Raw genomic sequence first — 18916 nt, 5'->3', positions numbered from 1 at the left:
AAAGGGGAAAGGGGAGAAATGCTGTTGCTAGAAGCTATGAGAGTTGGCATTCTGGAGAAGGGGCCACCTGCAGAAGCTGTGGTTGTAGAGGGATGGGTACTGCCATAACAAGGCCCAAAGCAGGAAGGAGCACAGAAGAAATAAAATACCCTAGCCTCTCTCCTCTCTGACCCACTGATCTCTTTCTGGTGCCTTCTTTTTGCTGAATCCAGTTGGAAGCTAGCTGGCAAAGGAGGGGGGTCAACATTTCCAGGCACAGGGCAAAACAGAGGCAAGCAAGAGAATGAATCTTAGGAGACAAACAATAATCACACATTCCTAATCCTGAGGCCGTAAATACTGAGGGTGCAAAAAAAAATGTATGCACATTTTAAGAAAGGAAAAAACTGTATTAAAATTTTAATACTCACTATATACTGATAACAAAAGATGAATACAAGTTATGTGTATACATTTTTTTTGGCACCCCGGGTGTATGTATCTTCCTATATTCTCTCCTAAGAGTTTTAAAGTTTTGTTTTACATATTTCGATTTCAGTTCACTGAATAGGTGTTTTTTTTCTTTAAATATTATATACCTAATTTTGTTTTATTTTTCATGCAGGTAACCAGGTGGCCCATAGCCATTTATTGAATAATGTATTTTTTCCCACTAATACGTAAACTCACCTTTGTCATATTTCACACTTCCATACATGTGTGGGTATATTTCTGCATTCTCAATTCTGTTCTATTGCTCTCTTTATTTATTCCTATGCCAACACCAGTCTGTTTTAATTACTAGAGCTTTATAATAAGCCTTGATATCTGATGGGACATGTCCCCCATCTTATTCTTTAAACTTATTATAGCTCTCTTTTGCCCTTTGCTATTCCAGATGAATTTCTGGATTTGCTTTACCAGGTTCCATGAAAAAAAATTGAGATTTTTAAGTTGAAATTGCATTTAATTTATTGATGAGTTTGAGGGATTGGTATTTATGTAACATTAAATATTCCTGTCCATAATTGCTGTGGAGCCCCATTAATTCTGATCTTTTCACTTCATGAACTTTTAGAAAGGTTTCTATTTTCTCACTTTTCATTTTTGGGTGTAATGTGAAAATAGTAATTCTGGAGTCTTTATCTTTATAGCTGTTAATTTTTATCACTAAAACTAAAATCCTGATGTTTAACAGTTCTAAAGTAGCAACAAATCGAAAATGGATTGAAAATGAATATCTGATTCATTAAAAAAATTTTCTACCTTCTGTAATTTGGACTTTAATATCTTAAAGGAAGTTAAAAGGAAATATAAATGGTGTTGAAATTACTAATATTATTCCCACAAAAGTTATTTATCTGCAGCCCCCGTATCGACGGTGCACACTATATAATGAGGCCAAATGAATCACAGTAGTCAATATCAGGGAATCTTTTTAAGTGAGATTTTTAAATTTGATGTGCCTCTTTCACATGTATCATTGAAAAGAATCATCTTTAGGGATGATCAAATGCATGCATTGTTTGAGCAAACAGAAGATCGTAGAGTACCATGTTTCCCCGAAAATAAGACCTAGCCAGACAATCAGCTCTAATGCATCTTTTGGAGCAAAAATTAATATAAGACCTGGTATTATATTAATTATATTACATTATATTATATTATATTAAGACCCAGTATTATTTTACTATATTAATTTTTTACTATATTAATTTTTGCTCCAAAAGACGCATTAGAGCTGATTGTCTGGCTAGGTCTTATTTTCGGAGAAACACAGAATATATTTATTTGTACCAGAACGGAATGGCAGTGGGCGTCTTTGCTATAGATGATATTCTCGTGGTATTTGCTGCCATCCACTCTCCTTTCTAAATTTGGTGTTACAGATTCAACTTCTGTTTTTAAAAAGGGAAGTTACATATAGCTCATTCACACTGTTATTTTCTCCTTAAAAGCCAGTTTCTCTGATAATTGCCCATTTAAGGAGTTTCATATAAATCAAACAAGACAACAGTTATGAAACAAATATTACTTAGCAAGATTAAATCTTTTGTTCAATATTTAAACATGTTTAGAAAAACAATTATCTGGTTACACAGTGTCTAACTGGTGTTGGTGATTATCTGAAATGCTTCCCTTAGTTTCTTCCTGCTTGACTTCACACTGTACATTTCTGAGATTTTAAATATAAAAATTTCTAAATTAAAAAATATATTGTTTCAATTTAAAGCATGAGGCAGTATTATTGGACAGTTGGAAAATTTTGGAAAAGTCTTACTTATTCTGGCAATAGGTTTTTTAAAACAGTTCTACCCTGGTGACTAAAAGAAAAGAAAAAGTCTACACCGTCTTACCTAAGTGTTACCTCTTTCAGAAAACCAATAAAAATTCAAAGTGGCAAAGAGCTGATTCCTTTTAAATTGTATATTATATTTACATTTAAACTATGTTCTCTGTCCACGTGTTTCTTCTAATGATATGACATAGCCTGAACTTAGATGCATTTTCTGGGCATCTGTACACATTAAAACTTTGAATTTTTTTTAATTTCTCAAAGTAGAATTTTTATAGCTAGGACTTCAAAAAATGCTTGAAACATGTAATTTGTATTCCCCAAATCACCATACTTCTCTTAAATGACCTTTTCACTGATAGGTAATTTAAAGGTACACAATCCTGGATGGTTTCTATAATAGACATGAGAATATATATAGCAGAAAATAGAATTTAGTCTAGCCAGCCATATATATTTGCTTGATTTTGAAACATAAAAGACAGTTTGGTGGGGTGGCTGGTTAGCTCAGTTGGTTTGAGCGTGGTGCTAATAATGTCAAGGTTGCTGGTTCGATCCCCACATGGGCCACTGTGAGCTGTGCCCTCCTTAAAAAACAAACAGTTGGCATTAGAGTAATCCTTTTGAAAAAAATAAATTTTCCTGTCATCATTTTGCCAAGTTTTTTTGGAAATGAATATTGGTTTATAATATTCAGAATGTTTGATTATTGGCATGTTTTTATATTTCATGACTAGGAAGGTATGGAGGTGATAAAGGTAAATTGTCATTTGAACCATTCAAGTAATCACTGAAACTTTGGATAGGCAAGTCTTTTTTACCCATAATTATCAAATGCTCCTCTGTATTTAAATATGATTTAATTGAGAATTTTATCTCTTAAACTAAGTAGGAAGATAAAATCTTTATAAAGAAGTATGGGATGATTTCCGTCTCAAATTTTGATTGTCATTATTATAGGAATAAAAAAAAAATCACCTTTCTAGAAACCATTAAAAAAAAAAAGAAGTGTAGTCTGGTTGAATTATGGCAATAATTTATCTGCAAGTTTGTTCCCCCAATAGTGAGGCTGTATAGATTAACTCTTAACAGTAAGTACTTTGTGAGTGCCCATTAGTCCTTTTAACTATGTTAAACCCAAATGGCATATTTTAAAAATGCTGAAAAGCAGTTATAAGTACAATATGATATCACTTACAGTGACCCTTCTCACTATGAAGGTTCCCAAATACTGCTTAAACAGTGTGTGTGTGTGTGTGTGTGTGTGTGTGTGTGTGTGTGTGTGTGTATACACGCAGAGCTTAGTGAAAGGGTAATGAGAGGAAAATTTTAGCAGGAAAGATTAACCCTTTGAGTTTATGAAGCTGTTGTAAACTTGTTAGCATTCCTCAATTTATTCATTCAGTGAGTATTTACCAAATACTACTGTGTCAGGTGCTATTCTAGAGGCTAGAGATAGAGTGATGACAAAAATGACAGTTTTATGAACCATATTGGAAATGAGTGAGGGGTTGGAGGTGTGAGAAGTTTTATTTCTTTTTTGTTGTTGTGATGCGTGTGGGTTATTAATTCTGTAGGTTAAAATGTGGTGCTAACAAAGCCAAGGACAGGCAGGGTTGGAGTTCTTTATGTAAGCTATAGAATTGTTGTTATTTCATGACTGTGTAGGGTTGAAGCAAAGTGGTATCCAGATTCCAGCACAGCACCTCTTTCCTGGTGGCCTCTGCATGTTAACTCTGTACTTCCTGTCTATAAACCACCACCACCCCCTTGTTGAGGAGTTCATACTCTTCTCAAGACACTTGTCTTGAGTCTTTTCTGGCTTCCATAAAATACATCAGTGAACGTTAGAAACCTCGCAGTCTCCAGGCCTTCTTTGTCCCTGGGACTCGGCTTGATAAAGGAAGAGTTCAGTTGGCAGGTCCTTCTCCAAGCCTCTGTTTACTCATCTGTAAGATGGGGGAAGTAGTACATGTCCTGTGTATGGCACAAAGAAGGTGTTATGAAGAGCAAACAAGTGAATCCATATGAAAATGCCGTATAAACCATCCTGCTTCTATACAAATGTTGGGGTGGTGTATTACAGATTTCACAGCTAGGTGATTTGAACCATAATAGGTAACAAATCCAGGAGACTGCTCCAATCTGCCTTCTGGATATGAAAAATAATTTAAAGAACATATCCAATTGAAGAGAGCATATTGTCATTATTTGTACTTCTACTCATTTCTTTTAGAAGTGTGTGAATGTGAGGTTGATTTTATATCCTTCCAGTCTGAGCAGATTATCTCATTTGTGCCCTAAAACTCCTCCATGAAGGTACTCCCCATTGTAGGCACTTTTCATAGACTCCTAGCTCTGGGGAGGGGCTACAGAAATCTTTGAATCCGAGCTCCTCCTTCTGTGGGGTGTGGAAGCAGCCCCCGTGATTTTCAGGGTCTGAATCAGCCTCACCACTGGTTATAGCTGAGGAACTGGACCCGAAATCTCCTGACCGAAAACCTGTGCTCTTTTCATTGGAACCTGTGCTGCTCCTAAGTCTGTGACATGGCAGATTAAGAAACGAAAACGTCAACAACTGATCCTAAATTACGTGATTTATTTGTACAGGATCTTCAAACTCCTACTCCAGGCATCTTCATCGCACCAAGCTGGTTCGCAGGGACAAAGTGATCTGGAGGTTGTGCTATTTCTAACATCCACTAATGTTTTCTATGGAAGCCAGGAGTGCTGAGTGTCTTGAGAAGAGTATGAACTCCCCAAGAAGGGTGGATGGTTTCTAGACAGGAAATACAGAGCCAACATGCAGAGGCCACCAGGAGGGTACTGCTGTGTGGGGAACTGGGGACAAGGAGAGATGTTTCTGGGAAGCGACCTCCAGTCTTGGTGGAGTGGCATCCGGTAGGAAGGGAACACTGGAATTGTCACGAGGAAAGGCCTTCATTTTCCATCTGAGGAGAGAGTGAAAACAAAAGCTGGAGTCTTTAATGGGGGCTGCTCCAAATTGGACCTCACAATTTATCAGGGGATTTTAACGGAAAATAGTGGCAAATGGAATAGGAAGGAAACTAATACCCAATAGAAGCCATCTTCTCTAGTAATGGTCAGAAGGAACTAATCAAAAATACTAGAAAAAAGAAAATGATTTTAAAAGCATTTTCTTCAAATAGTATCAAGATTTGGATCCAAATTAGAATTTAAATATTGTCATATTTTTAAAAGAGAAAAGGCATTATCTCTAAGAGAAGAATGACCGTCTCTTGGAACAGAAAAAGTGTCATTGCAAAGCAGTTCGGTAACAATAAGGAAACTTTCTAAAAGCAGCTCTTCACTGGAGTTGAAGTTCTGCTGTGTAAAGCATGACTTCAGGGAGAAGCAGGGAGAAAAAAACCAGACAAAAGCAGGTGGAAAAAGAGATGGAGAAGAGTTTGCAGAAGTAGATGAGTTCACTGCTCCTTTGGTACAGTGAAGTCTTAACTCACTGGTGGCTGAAAAGTACTAAACCTGTCTGTACTATGTTTGTGAGAGTATTTAGCTTTCCAAATCACTGTATACAGTCCTTGATAATCAGATGATGTGACTTCCAGAACTTTATTTTGAAGATTTATTAACAGTTTTCAGTTATTGGTGAATGGGAAGTCCACATTTGGTTAGGAGCTCTGTATTTTCCATGAAAAGGTTATTTAGCACAGCTGGCTCTGCAATGTGTTTCATAACTGAAATGTTTACCTTTTTTTTTTTTTTTTTTTGTCATAGGACCAATGTGTTCACGGTATATAGATGGATGATTTTTACCAGTATTTCATGTGGAACCCGAAAGATAAAATATAATAAAGGTGAAAGAAAAGTTACAGTTTGAAAACTGTTTTAAAGTCTGTTTCTTAGTTTATGTAGCCAGCTCGTCCTTATGTCATTTCTTTGGTGCATGCTAATTAAGTGCTAAAAGTGGTCTTCAGTTAGTGCAGTAGTCTAGTAGTTTGCAAGATGTGAGGGCACAGAAACTTTCAAGAGAAGCAGTGAAGTGCAAACTAGTACCCAGAACCACAAAGCAATGTTGAGAAGTACCTCTCTGAAATAAACTCATGAGTAGTTTTTAAAATTACCAGCACCGTTCTATACTTAGAAAAGCAATGCTTTTCTCCCTGAACAGGTATGTTCCTGATATTTAAATGTGAATGAGTGGCCTAATTTCTTATATATGAAAGTGTGAGGGAGAAACTTTAAGCTCTGAATCTTGAGGGTAGGATTATTTTAAATGGGCTTTTAAATGTTCCAAAGAGTGAAAGAGTGAAAATCGCCCTTACATGTTCACTAAACATTTCTTTCGCGTTTGCTAGGAATAAACAATATAAATTTTTTAAACCAGGCCATTGCATACTGAAAGGGGGTTGATTTCAAAAAAGTTCTGGGAGGGCCTTTCCTTATCCTGGTGGACTTGGATTCCCAGGGCCAGCCCTGGGCTAGGCTGTGGGGACTTGGCCTGGGGGAGGGGAGTGTTCACCACCTGGTGTTGGACCACAGCAGCAGCTGCTGAAGCTGCCACTTCATGCTTTGACTTATTGGTGAAAGATGCCAGAATGTAAAAGTGGGGAAGTGGGACTCGTTTATAACATGTGCACTGATGGGATGTTACAACCTTCAAAAGTGTGGAAAGGTGAAAATTATTGAATCCCAAAACTCAAGTTGCTTCCTAAGAACTCAAACCGTTACTGAGCATGTACAGAATACGTGCTTTAGCAGAATCACATATCCACTTTGGAGACACAAAAATAGTCACTTTGATCTTAGTTCTTTTTGTACAGGAACACTGCATTTGGGAATCGATTTGCTAGAAAAGATCCAAGTGTCACAAAAATTCTGCAAGTGTAACTTGCTGCTAACTTCAATTCATGAATAACAGTTTAAATTCATTTTAAATTCAACAGAGCCTCTGGCCTCTACTACAAAGATATCACAGGAAGAGATTATTGCAGCTTCTATTTCAATGGCTTTTCCTTAAAGTGAGCGCTGAAAGTACAAGTGAGTGGGTGGTTAGGAAACTGTTAGTAGTTAGTGTCGTCTCTAAAAGGCAGAACTCTGGAAATGAAAAATATCTTGGCTTCCCGGCAAAATGTTTGAATGCTGTGCCACCCAGGCACAAACTGAGCAGAACCTGAAGAGGCCTCTGAGCACTCTTCATGATATGCAATTTGGAACACCATTATAATGAGAGTTTCCAAAGATATCCACGAATAATTAATTAGCTGTTGGCAATGGTTATATTTCAAGAAAAATCTGTATAAGATTTTAATTATGCTGAGGGTCCAGCAAAAAACCTTTTTCATTGCCCTTAAAGATAAAACAGAAGCAACGTTTTAGCCCAGGTTTAATTTCCAGATCATCAATTTGATTGACAACAAATCATTGCAGAACAGTTCGAATGGAGATAAACTTGTCTTGATGTTAACGACTTATAATCACCTTTATGTTAGGTCTTAAAGCTTTATTATCCTTAAATATAACCAGCATAGTGGACCACTAAACACCGAAGTGATCTGAGATATTGATTGGAGGGCAGCCAAAATTTTAAGGTGCCTGAGTTATTTTTTGTAATATCTTTACACTGAACACGCATGTCATTTTTTAAATAAAATAATTTTTATTTTCCAGGGGAGCTGGCTCTCTTTTTCCTACTGCTTTTTAAAATTCGCACCATTTAGGCATAGACACAGCTTCTACCAATTAGTTCAGAGCAGAAGCTTTCTTAAGGAGAGGGAAAAGGCTATCAACGTGAAACTTCTGAGCAGAGCACGGAGCCTCTGGCCTCCCTGCGTCTCCAAGCCTGGCTTCCCTATCTGCGTGGGCTCCTTTCAGGGCCAGCTACCCGCTGCCGGGTCTAGATCGCGGCGCAGCCGGCCACGAAGGATGCAACTCGGTTCCTTCCGTCCTGGTCGGAAAGTACTGTTGACTTGGTGACCCATTTTGAGTGTTGAGCCAAGGCCACCGCGCGCATGGGGCATTTTTTACCCCCGACTCTAGCTGGAGCCCCCATCCTGCCATTCGGAGATCTTTGCGGGTCACTCGTGAGTCCTGAGACGGAGGCGTCGGGGAGTGTCCCAGCTGCGGACGCTGCCGCCCGTGCCCTCCCGGGACTCCAGTTTCGAAAGCCCTGCGGGTAGCGTGGACGCTGCGCCTCGGGGTCGTATTTTTGCCCCCACCACCACCCCCGCGGGACCCTGCCCGCACTGCTGACCGGCCCCAAGTTGCCGAATAGCTCAAATGCTTGTCATATTTGCGGTCGCGCGACTCAGCAGGCTGTGCGCGCGCTGCACTCGCCGCCGCCTTTGTCACTAGCCGCTCCGTCATTTGCATGAGTATTCTCTAGAGTGTGAGTGGATTATTGGTGGTTAGTAATGGTCCCCTGGCCCGAGTGTCTCTTTTCCTCTCCCCTTCTCTTTAAGCCTTTCCTTAAGAAAAAATAAAGGGCGCGCCAGCCAGAGAGGGAGCCGTGGGCCGCGCTGCCAACCGGCGTCTCGCGTGCTCCGCCTGCCCCTTCCTGCTCCTCTGGCTGCCGGGGCCCCGCTCGGCATTTATCGCGCCTCCCGGGACCGCCGGGGGAGGGGGCGGGGCCGGGCCGAGGGGCGGGGCCGCGTGGTTGAGGGGCGGGGCCAGCTGAGCCCGGGGCCGCAGCTTGCGGGAGGCTCGCTGGCCGCACGTCACTCCTGCACGGCGAGTGCTGGAGCACGAGCTGCCGCTCTCTCGGTCAGGGCGCCCCCTCCGCCCGCCTCCAGCTTCCTCCTCCGCTGCCTGCCGCCGCCGCCTCCTCCTCCACCATTGTATAATGCTCCGAGCGCACAGGCAGAGGACGGCGGAGTCTTAGCTTCGGTCTCGCCTCCTGCCCGCTCCCCGGCGCCACCCTCGGGCCCCCGGAGCGAGGGACTCCGTATGGAGCGGGAGTAGCTTGAGGAGTGGGCAGAAACCCCTCCTGATGCGTTAGTTCCCAGGTGGAGCTGCATGTGGTAAGTTCTCCCGGCGCCAGGCGGGAGGGGATCCTCGGATGCGCTGGGCTCCCGATGAGTGGGGGGCGGCGTTGGGACCTGGCCAAGGGCCCGGAGAGCTGGGAGGGCGGAGAAGGGCCCCGAGCGGCCGCGAGGGTCGCGGACGCCTCCTCCAGAAGAACCTGGGCTGGAGCAGGTACCCGGAGGAGCGCTCCCTCCCGTTGCTTCCCGGCCTCGCGCCCTTGGACCTCCGGGGCGAGGGCCGGGGACCCCCAGCGTACGAGGGCAGATCTGCTGGGGGAAGGGCAGGGGACGGGCAGTCACGGATGGGGTCAGGAGGGGGTCGGGAGCCAACCAGAGCCCAGCAGCGGGGCCGAGGGAGCTTGGAGCTGTCGTTTTTACAGCTGGGATGTGTGTGCGTGTTGTGTTGTTGTGAATGTGCGAGACTTTTTTCTTTAAAGGTTTGGATTGCTGCCGCGAAGGCTGCTTCACTTTTGAGTTCCATGGCCGGGTTTGCATCTAACTTGCTATAGTGTGTTTCTGTGAGTTTTCCTGTGGTTTTGGCTTAAAAACATCCCTCTCCACCCTCTTTCGCCCGTCCGCAAGTGAATTGATTTTTAATGTATATGTATATTAAACTTAATGTTTCATGGTTTTTAAGTTAGAAATCTACAAGTCATCTTGGTAGTGACTGCCTATGACTGAAAGGGAGGGGGCTGAGGGGAGCCAGCTGTCCCAAGCCCTGGACTTTGTACCATTAAGACAGAGGGTGCTGTCAGAGGGCCATTGCATCGAGAGAAAATCATAAATTGTTCTTATTTTTTTCCTCTTGGTCATGAGTTACCTTACCTTTAGCAGAAGTAATAGTAATAGATTGAGATGGGAGTACAGTTTTTGGGTTTAGTCTTAAGTCTCACGAAAAGGTTAGATATAGTTTGTCTTCGAATAGCTTTAAAGCTGGGTAGTTTCCGGATGTTTCAGGAGGTGGAAAGTAAGTTTTTACAGGCACTGAATGAGGAAGGTCAGTCAGCAGGGTGAGATATCCAGCCTCAGATTATAGCAGTTTTTATTTGAATCGAATTGAGCAGCCCCAGTTGGTCTTAAGAAAGATAGTACGTAAATGTTTTCAAGCTTTGTTCATGAAATACGCTTTTTGATTTCCCAATATATGTTAAGAAACATCCATAACGTGTGTAAAGAGCCTTGAAGTTGTAGTAGCCAATAGGATTCCTGAGGCCTTAAGTGTTCAAAGTAGCCTTTTATAATTAGGGACTAGTCTCTGACAAGAGTGAAGTGGGCTCTTGGCTCCACTCAACCCCTGGAGGACAGTCCACCTGAGAGCCTCTGGGTTGTTTTGCTGATGGGGGTGGGTGGGGGGGGGAAGGTTGGGAATAGTTGCTCAGCTAACCAAAAGGCATGTCTCATCCCAAGAGCTCCTCCCATTCCTCCCCCTTTTTATAGCAGTCTATTCTGATTTGAGTGTGCTAGGGTGTGCTGTGAGGATGAAAATACCCATCCTAAGATCCTAGCTTCTGGCAGGAACAAGAATAGCTTGTTCATGGATCTCTGCTTTCCTGTTCATTTTATCAATTTGTGTGTGTGTGTGTGTGTGTGTGTGTGTGTGTGTGTGTGTGTGTGAGAGAGAGAGAGAGAGAGAGAGAGAGAGATTAGCAAGTTTTCCTTTAGCTTCATTGATTTACTAAGAGGTATTATATGTTAAAGTTGTTTATATTCATCAAGTTTAGTACCCTTTAAAATAATTTTTACTTCTTTCCCCTCCTCCTAATAAAAATGTGTATAACCATGTTACTCTTAGATGAGAAATCTTATGAAATGGATTTGACAGCCTTTGTGTGTTTATTTTGAACATTCAGCTCTGATCCTTGCTTTATTACAACAGGTAGAAGAGAGGACTCACATTTTATAATACCAACCAAGTGTAGACAAGAGGTGTCCTAGGGAACAGTTTTATCGTCAGGCGAGTGTCACAGCTTCTTAGGTAACAGCTGCTCAAGCTTGTTTCCCTTTAAAAACTAAGAGAAGGATATTAACTCAGATTTAGAAAATCTTTAGACTCCTATTTTCTGAACTGTCCCCTTTGAAAGCTTTTTAATTTAATTCGGGAGCTAAAATATAAATTTTACTCAGTTGCCATGCACTGATTATTAATAATGAGCATAGTAAAATAATATATATTATGATATTTTTAAACTCACTTAAATGTGTGTAGCAACTGATGGCTTTTGGCACCCACTATTTTAAACAGTGCTCCAGTGGCAGAACAAAAATTACACTACTTTAGAAATGTGCACACACACACAAAACAGATCAAAAAGGTGGCAGGGGAGATTGAAGATACACACATATACACATATATACAAATACTTAGATTTTTTTCTGTCTAAGTATCAGGTTACAAATTATCAGTATTATACAAAAGTTTACCCTCAGCCAAAACATTTTATACTTTAGTAGCTAAGAATACCGGGTAAAAGCTACAATAGACACTTTTAGAGGGCTTTTTTCCCCCTGTGGTTTCTTGTTCAAGAACACTAGTAAAAGCATTAAGTTTTATATTTCATTTATAACAGAAAATTCAAGATGACTTTGTCTATATTTTATATAGATTTAAATTATACATAGATAAATAGGGTATTTACGAGTGTGAATTTTAATTCATTTGTAGACTTTTTTTAAACGTTTACTGCTACAGAAATTTCATATTTACTGTTATGGCGTATCCTGGAGGAGACAGCTATAGCTGCATTAGTTTCTTGGCCAAGGAGGGGGAGCCGGGGGTGGGAAAGGACTGACTGACTGACTCTTTCTCTGATTACTGAGTCTAAAGATCAGATGTATGCTAAAGGCACCATAGGGCAAGCTCCAGTTTTAAGTGAAAATGGCCTTGCAATAAAGGGAACAGCCACCTTCATAGGTCTCTCCATCAATTAATACAGCAGAACATGAAAATCTAAAAATGCTGTGGCCACTGCATATGCACAAATCATACATTTTCTATCCACGGTTAATAATCATTCGTTCAACAATTGGCAGAAACCCACAAGCTAGGACTGCTGCTTAAGTTTGTGGATATTTCATTTAGTTTTAATATTTTCGAAGGGAACAGCTAGTACTAACCAAAGTTGGCGTTTCTCTTTTTAAAAAGTGTTGTCTCCAATGGCTAGTGCACTTGGTATTAAAGGCAGACTTCTGCCCTCTGTGCAGGTGCTGGGAAACACTGTGAACAGACCTGTCCCCTGGAGCGCCCGTCACTCATTGTGTGGAGCAGTGTCTTTCTCCATGAGCACTGTGTGGCACTTCATTCTTTGTATGAATCTGTGAATGGCATATGTCAGGCCAATAAGACAACATTCCTATTCTGGGTCATAATTGATGCCTTGTGTTTTTGTTTTGTTTGTTTGTTTGTTTTTCTTGAAGATCGTAGGACAAACAAAACATACTTGGCTGTCTAAAAAGATTTTTATTGAAATACAAATAAAAATTGAAAACTAAACACATCACAGTATCTTTGAAAACATGATGTCTAGTAAGACAAAACAGATGCTTATCGTTTGAACAAGCACTGCCCACGGACGTTGCAAACTCCCTTTTGGAAATTCTCTCTTTGTGGTCTGAGGGCTCCTAAATCTGGAAAGGCTCATTTGTCTCCTCTCAAGGTCTTCTGTCTGTCATCTGAACTTCACTGGAAATACCTGCCAGGAGTCACTGAGGCAAACGCCACCGTTTGATTTATCTGTTTTAGAAACCAAGGATCACAGAAGCTGTATTCTGTACCCATTGCAGCTTTCAGTTCAGAATGGAGTTGGCATCTGCTGCTCTCTTGTGTGGCCTCCTCTCACACTTGCACGCTGTGTGTCCAGAGTTGGCCCTGCCTCTGCTCAGGGACGGCAGAACGAGGGGTGAGTGTGCCCGGCTCGGCACCGCCCTGAGTGGAGTGAGCTATGCGGATGCGTGGGGTGGGGGCTGGAGGGAGGAGAGTGGAGGACAGATCTGGAGCCGACTGTGCAACTGCTACAGCAGGTCTGACTAGTTTTAGGTGCCCAAAGGCAGCTTTGTTTCTCTAGTAACTCCGGGTAGCAGCAAACCTAAGTTCTTAGAACTAATTCATGTCTGTATTACTATCTTTTTTTGTCTCTATGCAAAAACCTGTAGCTTTGCAGTTACTATTTAATTCTAAGTTGTTGTTTTTTTTAAAAAAAAACCTTCATAGGCAGTTAACTGAAAAGAAGATGCTAAAGCAAGCATTTTTTTGTGTTTTGAGGAGTTTCACATAGAATAGTGAAGGGGAAGGGATTCTGGCTTTTAAGGACATTTTATACACACACTCACATTCATGTTTATAGTGGGCTGTGTGAACCGGTTGAACAAAAAAGTAAAAACTTCTACTTGAATATGCCCTGGTCACAACATTAAATAACTGAAATGTCACTTTTCTGCAGATCAACCTTTAGCCCTTTGCTCTCCTCCTCTGGCTGCTTATCATTCTCCACCACACTCCTGGGGCTTCGGGCAGGCCTGCTGGAGTACCCCACCCTGGTGTTTAGAAGGGTTACCCGAGTTAAACTCAGGGAATCTGAAAGTCCCAAGGTCATCTCTATACCAGAACAGGTTTGCATAAAATTCTAGCCACACTAACGAGATAACGAGGTGGCAACTGTTTTGAACTGATCTTCCTGGAGTGGTTATACCATTTTATAATAACACATGCTACAGATTTGCTTTTCAGATTTCTTGCCTTTCCTGTGAAGGAGGGACCCTCCATGTATGTGTGTACTTTTGTGTCTTCCTTGCTGTCATATAGAGAACCGAGCTGGCAGAGGAATTTGAGCGCTGGCGTCTGCAGCTGAAGAAATTTTCGCACTGCCTCTCTGCTTGTCGTGAACCTGGTGATGGTGTTTTCTGAGCATTTTTTAAAACAGATTTTTAAAAAATATTTTTACCATCTCCAGAAATATGAAATAGATTTCACCTGGTAATGATTGTTAGCTATCTAACAGTAGTTGGTTTACAAATTCAAAAGGTGGGTTCCTCAAGTAAGATAGGTGGGTGATTGGAATGTTAGGGGGTGGCAAGTGGGATAGATTGGAAGCAGGCTCTCCTTAAAGATTGAAGATCCTGGAAGCATTAAAAGGTAGCTTCCTTCGAAAATAAATATTTAATACATTAAGTGTGATACTCTAATTATTTTTATTGTGTTTGACTAAATGACTTTGTGTGAAGTTCTATGGGTCGTTAATTATCAATATACAGAAGTCCTCCGAAAGAAATACATTTGATCTCAAAATAGCCCCAAAGTAAATAAAAGCAGATGGCTACCACATTTACAAAGTATCATTCAGTGCTCTGAAGTTTAGTTTGTATCCTCATTTCCTTTTTCTACTTTGTATTTGAGCACATGATGATACAAATTTTAAATTGTCTTTGTAAAACCTTATCACTAACCTGCCTAATTCTTAGAAGTAACTAAAATAAACATTCTAAATACGTATGTTGCTTACATGAGACAAGTACTTCCATAGTAGTAGAATAGTTATTTCCTCTCCTTTACATGTCTCAGTATATGTCTATTATCCTATACCTTCAGTTTTTACACTCATATGTCATATTGTAGAAATTCGATAGTTTTCTTTTAAGGAATCCAGATTTAGACCATATAATACAATGTTTAGTTTCACTCAGTAAGTAAATAAAGAAATAACATTTCTCTGGTTTTCTTCTTTAGGCTACATGAGGAAGTTAAAGGATGAAATATGTTCTGTGTTTGTGAGGAATATTTTATAGCATGTCTTATTTTAAGTGATTTTTCACAGTAATAAAGCATTCCAAATTTGAAAGCAAAGATGATTAAAAACTAATCATAACCTTTAAGAAACACTTCATAAAAACACTGCCTGATGTAGCATACTTAGTTTTTATTTGTTTGTTATATTCAGTGGCCAGTAGGTTTTGGCTAACAAAACCTAGAAAGGAACCCTTTTGTTTTAACGAATGTGCAATTTTATTTTCCACAGATTTGTTCTAACATATTACAGTTAACCTGTTTCAGTGTGACTATTTTACATATCCGGTGGCCCTCTTTAAAAACAAAAAAATAAACCTGTCACATACTTTTGGCAAAGCACTTAGTTTATACCTTAAGCCTCTTTTCCCCCTTGACATTGTTTATTAAAGGTCTCTAGTGTGAGGGGAAAAACAGGGTATCTTTGGGGAAAAGATGCTACGGGAGGATTGAAACCAGAATCCCATCCACGCAATTATAAATACAGGAGAAAACATATTTTCATTATGCATGGGAATGGGGGTGGGGAGAGGCTGGCTAGTCTTTATAGGCATACAATCTTAAGAGAAAGAAATTCAAATTTAAGAGTTCCTTTTCTTAATGTCAATGAGGTTTTAGATGAGGCTTTAGATTCAGGTAAAGATGTGTTCATGACATCAAATTAATATGAAATAGCATCATAATTTAAATGGTTATATTATTTGTAAAAATAATATATTCATATTTACCAACTTTCAAATGGAAAGATTGGTAATAGTAGTTCATCTCTTATGAACGTCATTACTGAACATACAATATCGTAGAACCTGACTTTGTAATAATTTGAATAGAAAGAATTCTAGCAAGTAGTTATACAGTAACTTCCTTCATTATCTCGCTAAGGTTAACTGTATTGCTTTTTATAATTAAATGACTCCTCCCATATCCTTTATGAAGTTTTACCAAATAACTACCTGAAATTGTATCTGTTCAACATGGAATTTTCTGTTTTATTAAGAAGCAATAGGATTATTGGACGTTTTTCTATACTGGAAAATTCTTAGTGCTTACCTTGAGACTCAGTTGTGTGGTTGGGAGTCCACTTTAGGACCCCCCAGGGGAAATTCTGAATTATTGGCTTCTCCAAGTCCACATCTTATGACTTGGGTTTGTGTATTTGTTGTTGTGTGTGTATTCTCACTTCAGAAATCCTCTGGGAATTTTAACCATGGTTTTTGAAATATATACGGACAACAACCTTTTCTACATACAATATTTCCAGAACTTGAACCATAGCATAATATAATTTAGTTTGGTCTCGACAAGGCTCTTGGCTTGCTTAACAGTGTCCTGCAGAGACCGGAATTTGGAAACAATCTTGGAAATGTGTATACTCTGAAAGATCTGTAGGTAGAAATTGCAGTGAATAATCACTTAGGAGTGCCTTGTTGCTCTGCCGCGCCCCCTTGTGGCTGGATGTGGAGTGCTGTCTTTCGGAGCTTAAAAGGAGTTCCGTCTCCTACAGGGTGTGCTTGTTTACATAGCGCATTAATAGTTTTCTGCTGTGTAAAATAATCTATCAAGTTACTATAACAGTCCTCAGTAAGAGTGTAAATAATTTATTGTGCTTATTTGATTTTTTTAATTTATAGAATTTTAAAACTATGTATTGGTGTGTTGTATTTTAAAAATTTTTTATTATGGAAAATTACAAATATACTCAAAAGTAAAGGGAAGAAGACAGTGCACCCCCTTGCACTCATCACCCAGCGTCAACAGTTATCAACATTTTGTCAATCGTGTTTCATCTACACAGCCAAGTTCTTGCTAGAATATTTTAAAGCAAATTCCTGGCATCATGTCATGTGGAGTATGTTTTTTGTTAAATTTAAGTTCAGAGACCATATAATTCTGCCCAGTCTTTAAGTGTGCAGTGCTTTTAGCCAGAATCCTTAAGTAAAAGAAAAGAGTTGTTAGCATTTCCACTGTCTCTGGAAGAAGGTGACTGGTGTCTCTAGCGTCATAGGAGTTTTGTTTAAAACCTAAAATTCCCAGCTGTTGGAGGACCAATGAGACAGGATATGAGAAACATTTTACAGTACTTAGCAGTTACATTCTAAAAGGCCCATTTCTCCTCCCCCCAGGTGTTTATTAACCAGGCCATAATTTATTCCAAAGAAATATTTACTTGAAACGTTATCTCCCAGAATTTGACTCTATTTTGCCCACTAAATGCAATTTGTTGTCAACGTTAAATGTTTCTTCTTTTTCCAAAAGAAAAGATTATATTTAACAAACCAGTAGTGTCAGAAACTGCCTTTAATATAAGACAAGTATGTAAAAATCCTGAGAGGGAAAGTTAGTTTCTTAAAATGTGGACTGGAAAAGACTCCCCCAAACGGTGAAAGTGTGTGTTTGTTTAAATTTACTTGGAGATGGACTTCCTGGCCGAATTTCGGTTTCTGTCCAGGCTTCAAGATGCCGTCCAGAAAGCAAAGAGGACTGTTACCGTCCGTCTCCTTCGCTGCCTGACGATTAATCAGCAGCCGGTGCAAAGCCCGGCGGCCCCGAGCCCCCAGTTCGGGCGGGGAGGCGGGAGGAGGCGCCGCCGCAAACAGTGGTGTCGGGTTACAGCTGCGGAATAGCGCCCGAGCGCCTAACTGGCCTCGTCTAGTGACTGGCTTCATAATGACATTGCTGATTTGTCAGGGAAGGCTTTGTCTTACTTACCAATTACCATGGCTGTTACTGCAGGGACCTCATCCTGGATGAGCTTTACTTTTTGTTTTTTTGTTTTAAAAAAGCCTCCCCTATCCGGGCAGCTTTAGGGGTTCTTTTTACTAAGATCCCTTGTCTTCTGGGAGTCCTTGTCTGTAAATAAGCGGAGTGGCTTTCCCCCTCAATGGAATTTTGTCCCTGTTTCTGCCATTCCCCTAAGCCTGAGGCAGGCACACTGGGGTCTGAAGGCAGCCCTTGGGAGTGCGGTTCCCCCCACCCCCCTGCTCCTGGAGACTCACCAGATCGTTACCCAGGAGCTTGGGGGTGGGGGAGAGCCATCTACTCCTGCACCCACAGCACACACAGCCCCTGGATAGCAAACCCTTGGAGGACCCCTGTTTCTCTTAGCCTCCTCTCTGATTCTGCCAGCATCACCCCCACGACCCAGGGGTGGCCTTGTTCTCCTGGTGTGATTTGTTGTTACTTGGGGAAAGGAGGGTGTTAAAAGCGTAGACATGATCAGATTTCTGAGTCCTGTGTGTTGTTTAAGGTGTCATATTTTAACAGTGTAGAAAGTTGTCTAAGCAAACGTGGCTTCCTCTCCACCGAAGTAGAATAGGACCTTTCCTTCCTGCTTGGGAGTTGCTGTGTGACAGGGTGAACTTAAGTTTAACAAAAAACATACTCAATATGACCATTTCTTAGAGTTCTACCCATGGCTGGTGGGAGGTGTCCTTTGTTAGAAAAGGCTCTCCATTTGGACCACCTCAAAAGCAGGATCTAAAACACATCTGAAGGGGAGTATATGGGGTGAAGAGAGAAGAAACGAGAATATTCTGCGTTTCAGAAGTTATGTCAGAACCATTTCTGGCCAGCCTCTCTCTTTTGGTCTGGGAAGTGTGTCACACACACAATAATTTTGCCAGAGGCACTCCTTTCTCCTACCACTACCCTCAAAAGAAACTGCAAGAATGTGTGTGTTTCTACGTAAAGGGCTTTGGGTTTGGGTGGCACAGGATGTCAGAGTGAGGAAATAGCCTCTGCTAGTAGCCTCTTTGAAGACACTCGTCACACATCTTCTCTTAGCGTCTTTTTTCTTCAAACAAGGTCAATCCATGAGGACAAATCATTGTTCTGAATGGTTGGCATTGCTGTAAATGCCTCATT

General features: G+C 40.7%; 1 protein-coding gene across 2 annotated transcripts in view; it reads left to right on the top strand.

The window, feature by feature from the left end:
- The window catches only part of SERTAD2 (SERTA domain containing 2), a 102474-nt gene that overhangs the window by 70858 nt on the left and 12700 nt on the right, over positions 1 to 18916 (top strand). Inside the window, exon 1 of one of the 2 annotated variants that reach the window (XM_019718033.2) lies at positions 8948 to 9273. The exons of the other annotated variant lie outside the window; for it this stretch is intronic. The gene's annotated coding sequence lies outside the window, so the exon portion shown is untranslated. Of the gene's footprint in view, positions 1 to 8947; positions 9274 to 18916 lie in introns of those variants that run through there. 2 annotated transcript variants of the gene reach the window in all.

Source organism: Rhinolophus sinicus, linkage group LG05 (assembly GCF_036562045.2).
Source record: "Rhinolophus sinicus isolate RSC01 linkage group LG05, ASM3656204v1, whole genome shotgun sequence".
Classification (NCBI taxonomy): Eukaryota; Metazoa; Chordata; class Mammalia; order Chiroptera; family Rhinolophidae; genus Rhinolophus; species Rhinolophus sinicus.
Note: the sequence above shows the minus strand (reverse complement) of the source record. Positions and strands in the feature narration are given on the sequence as shown.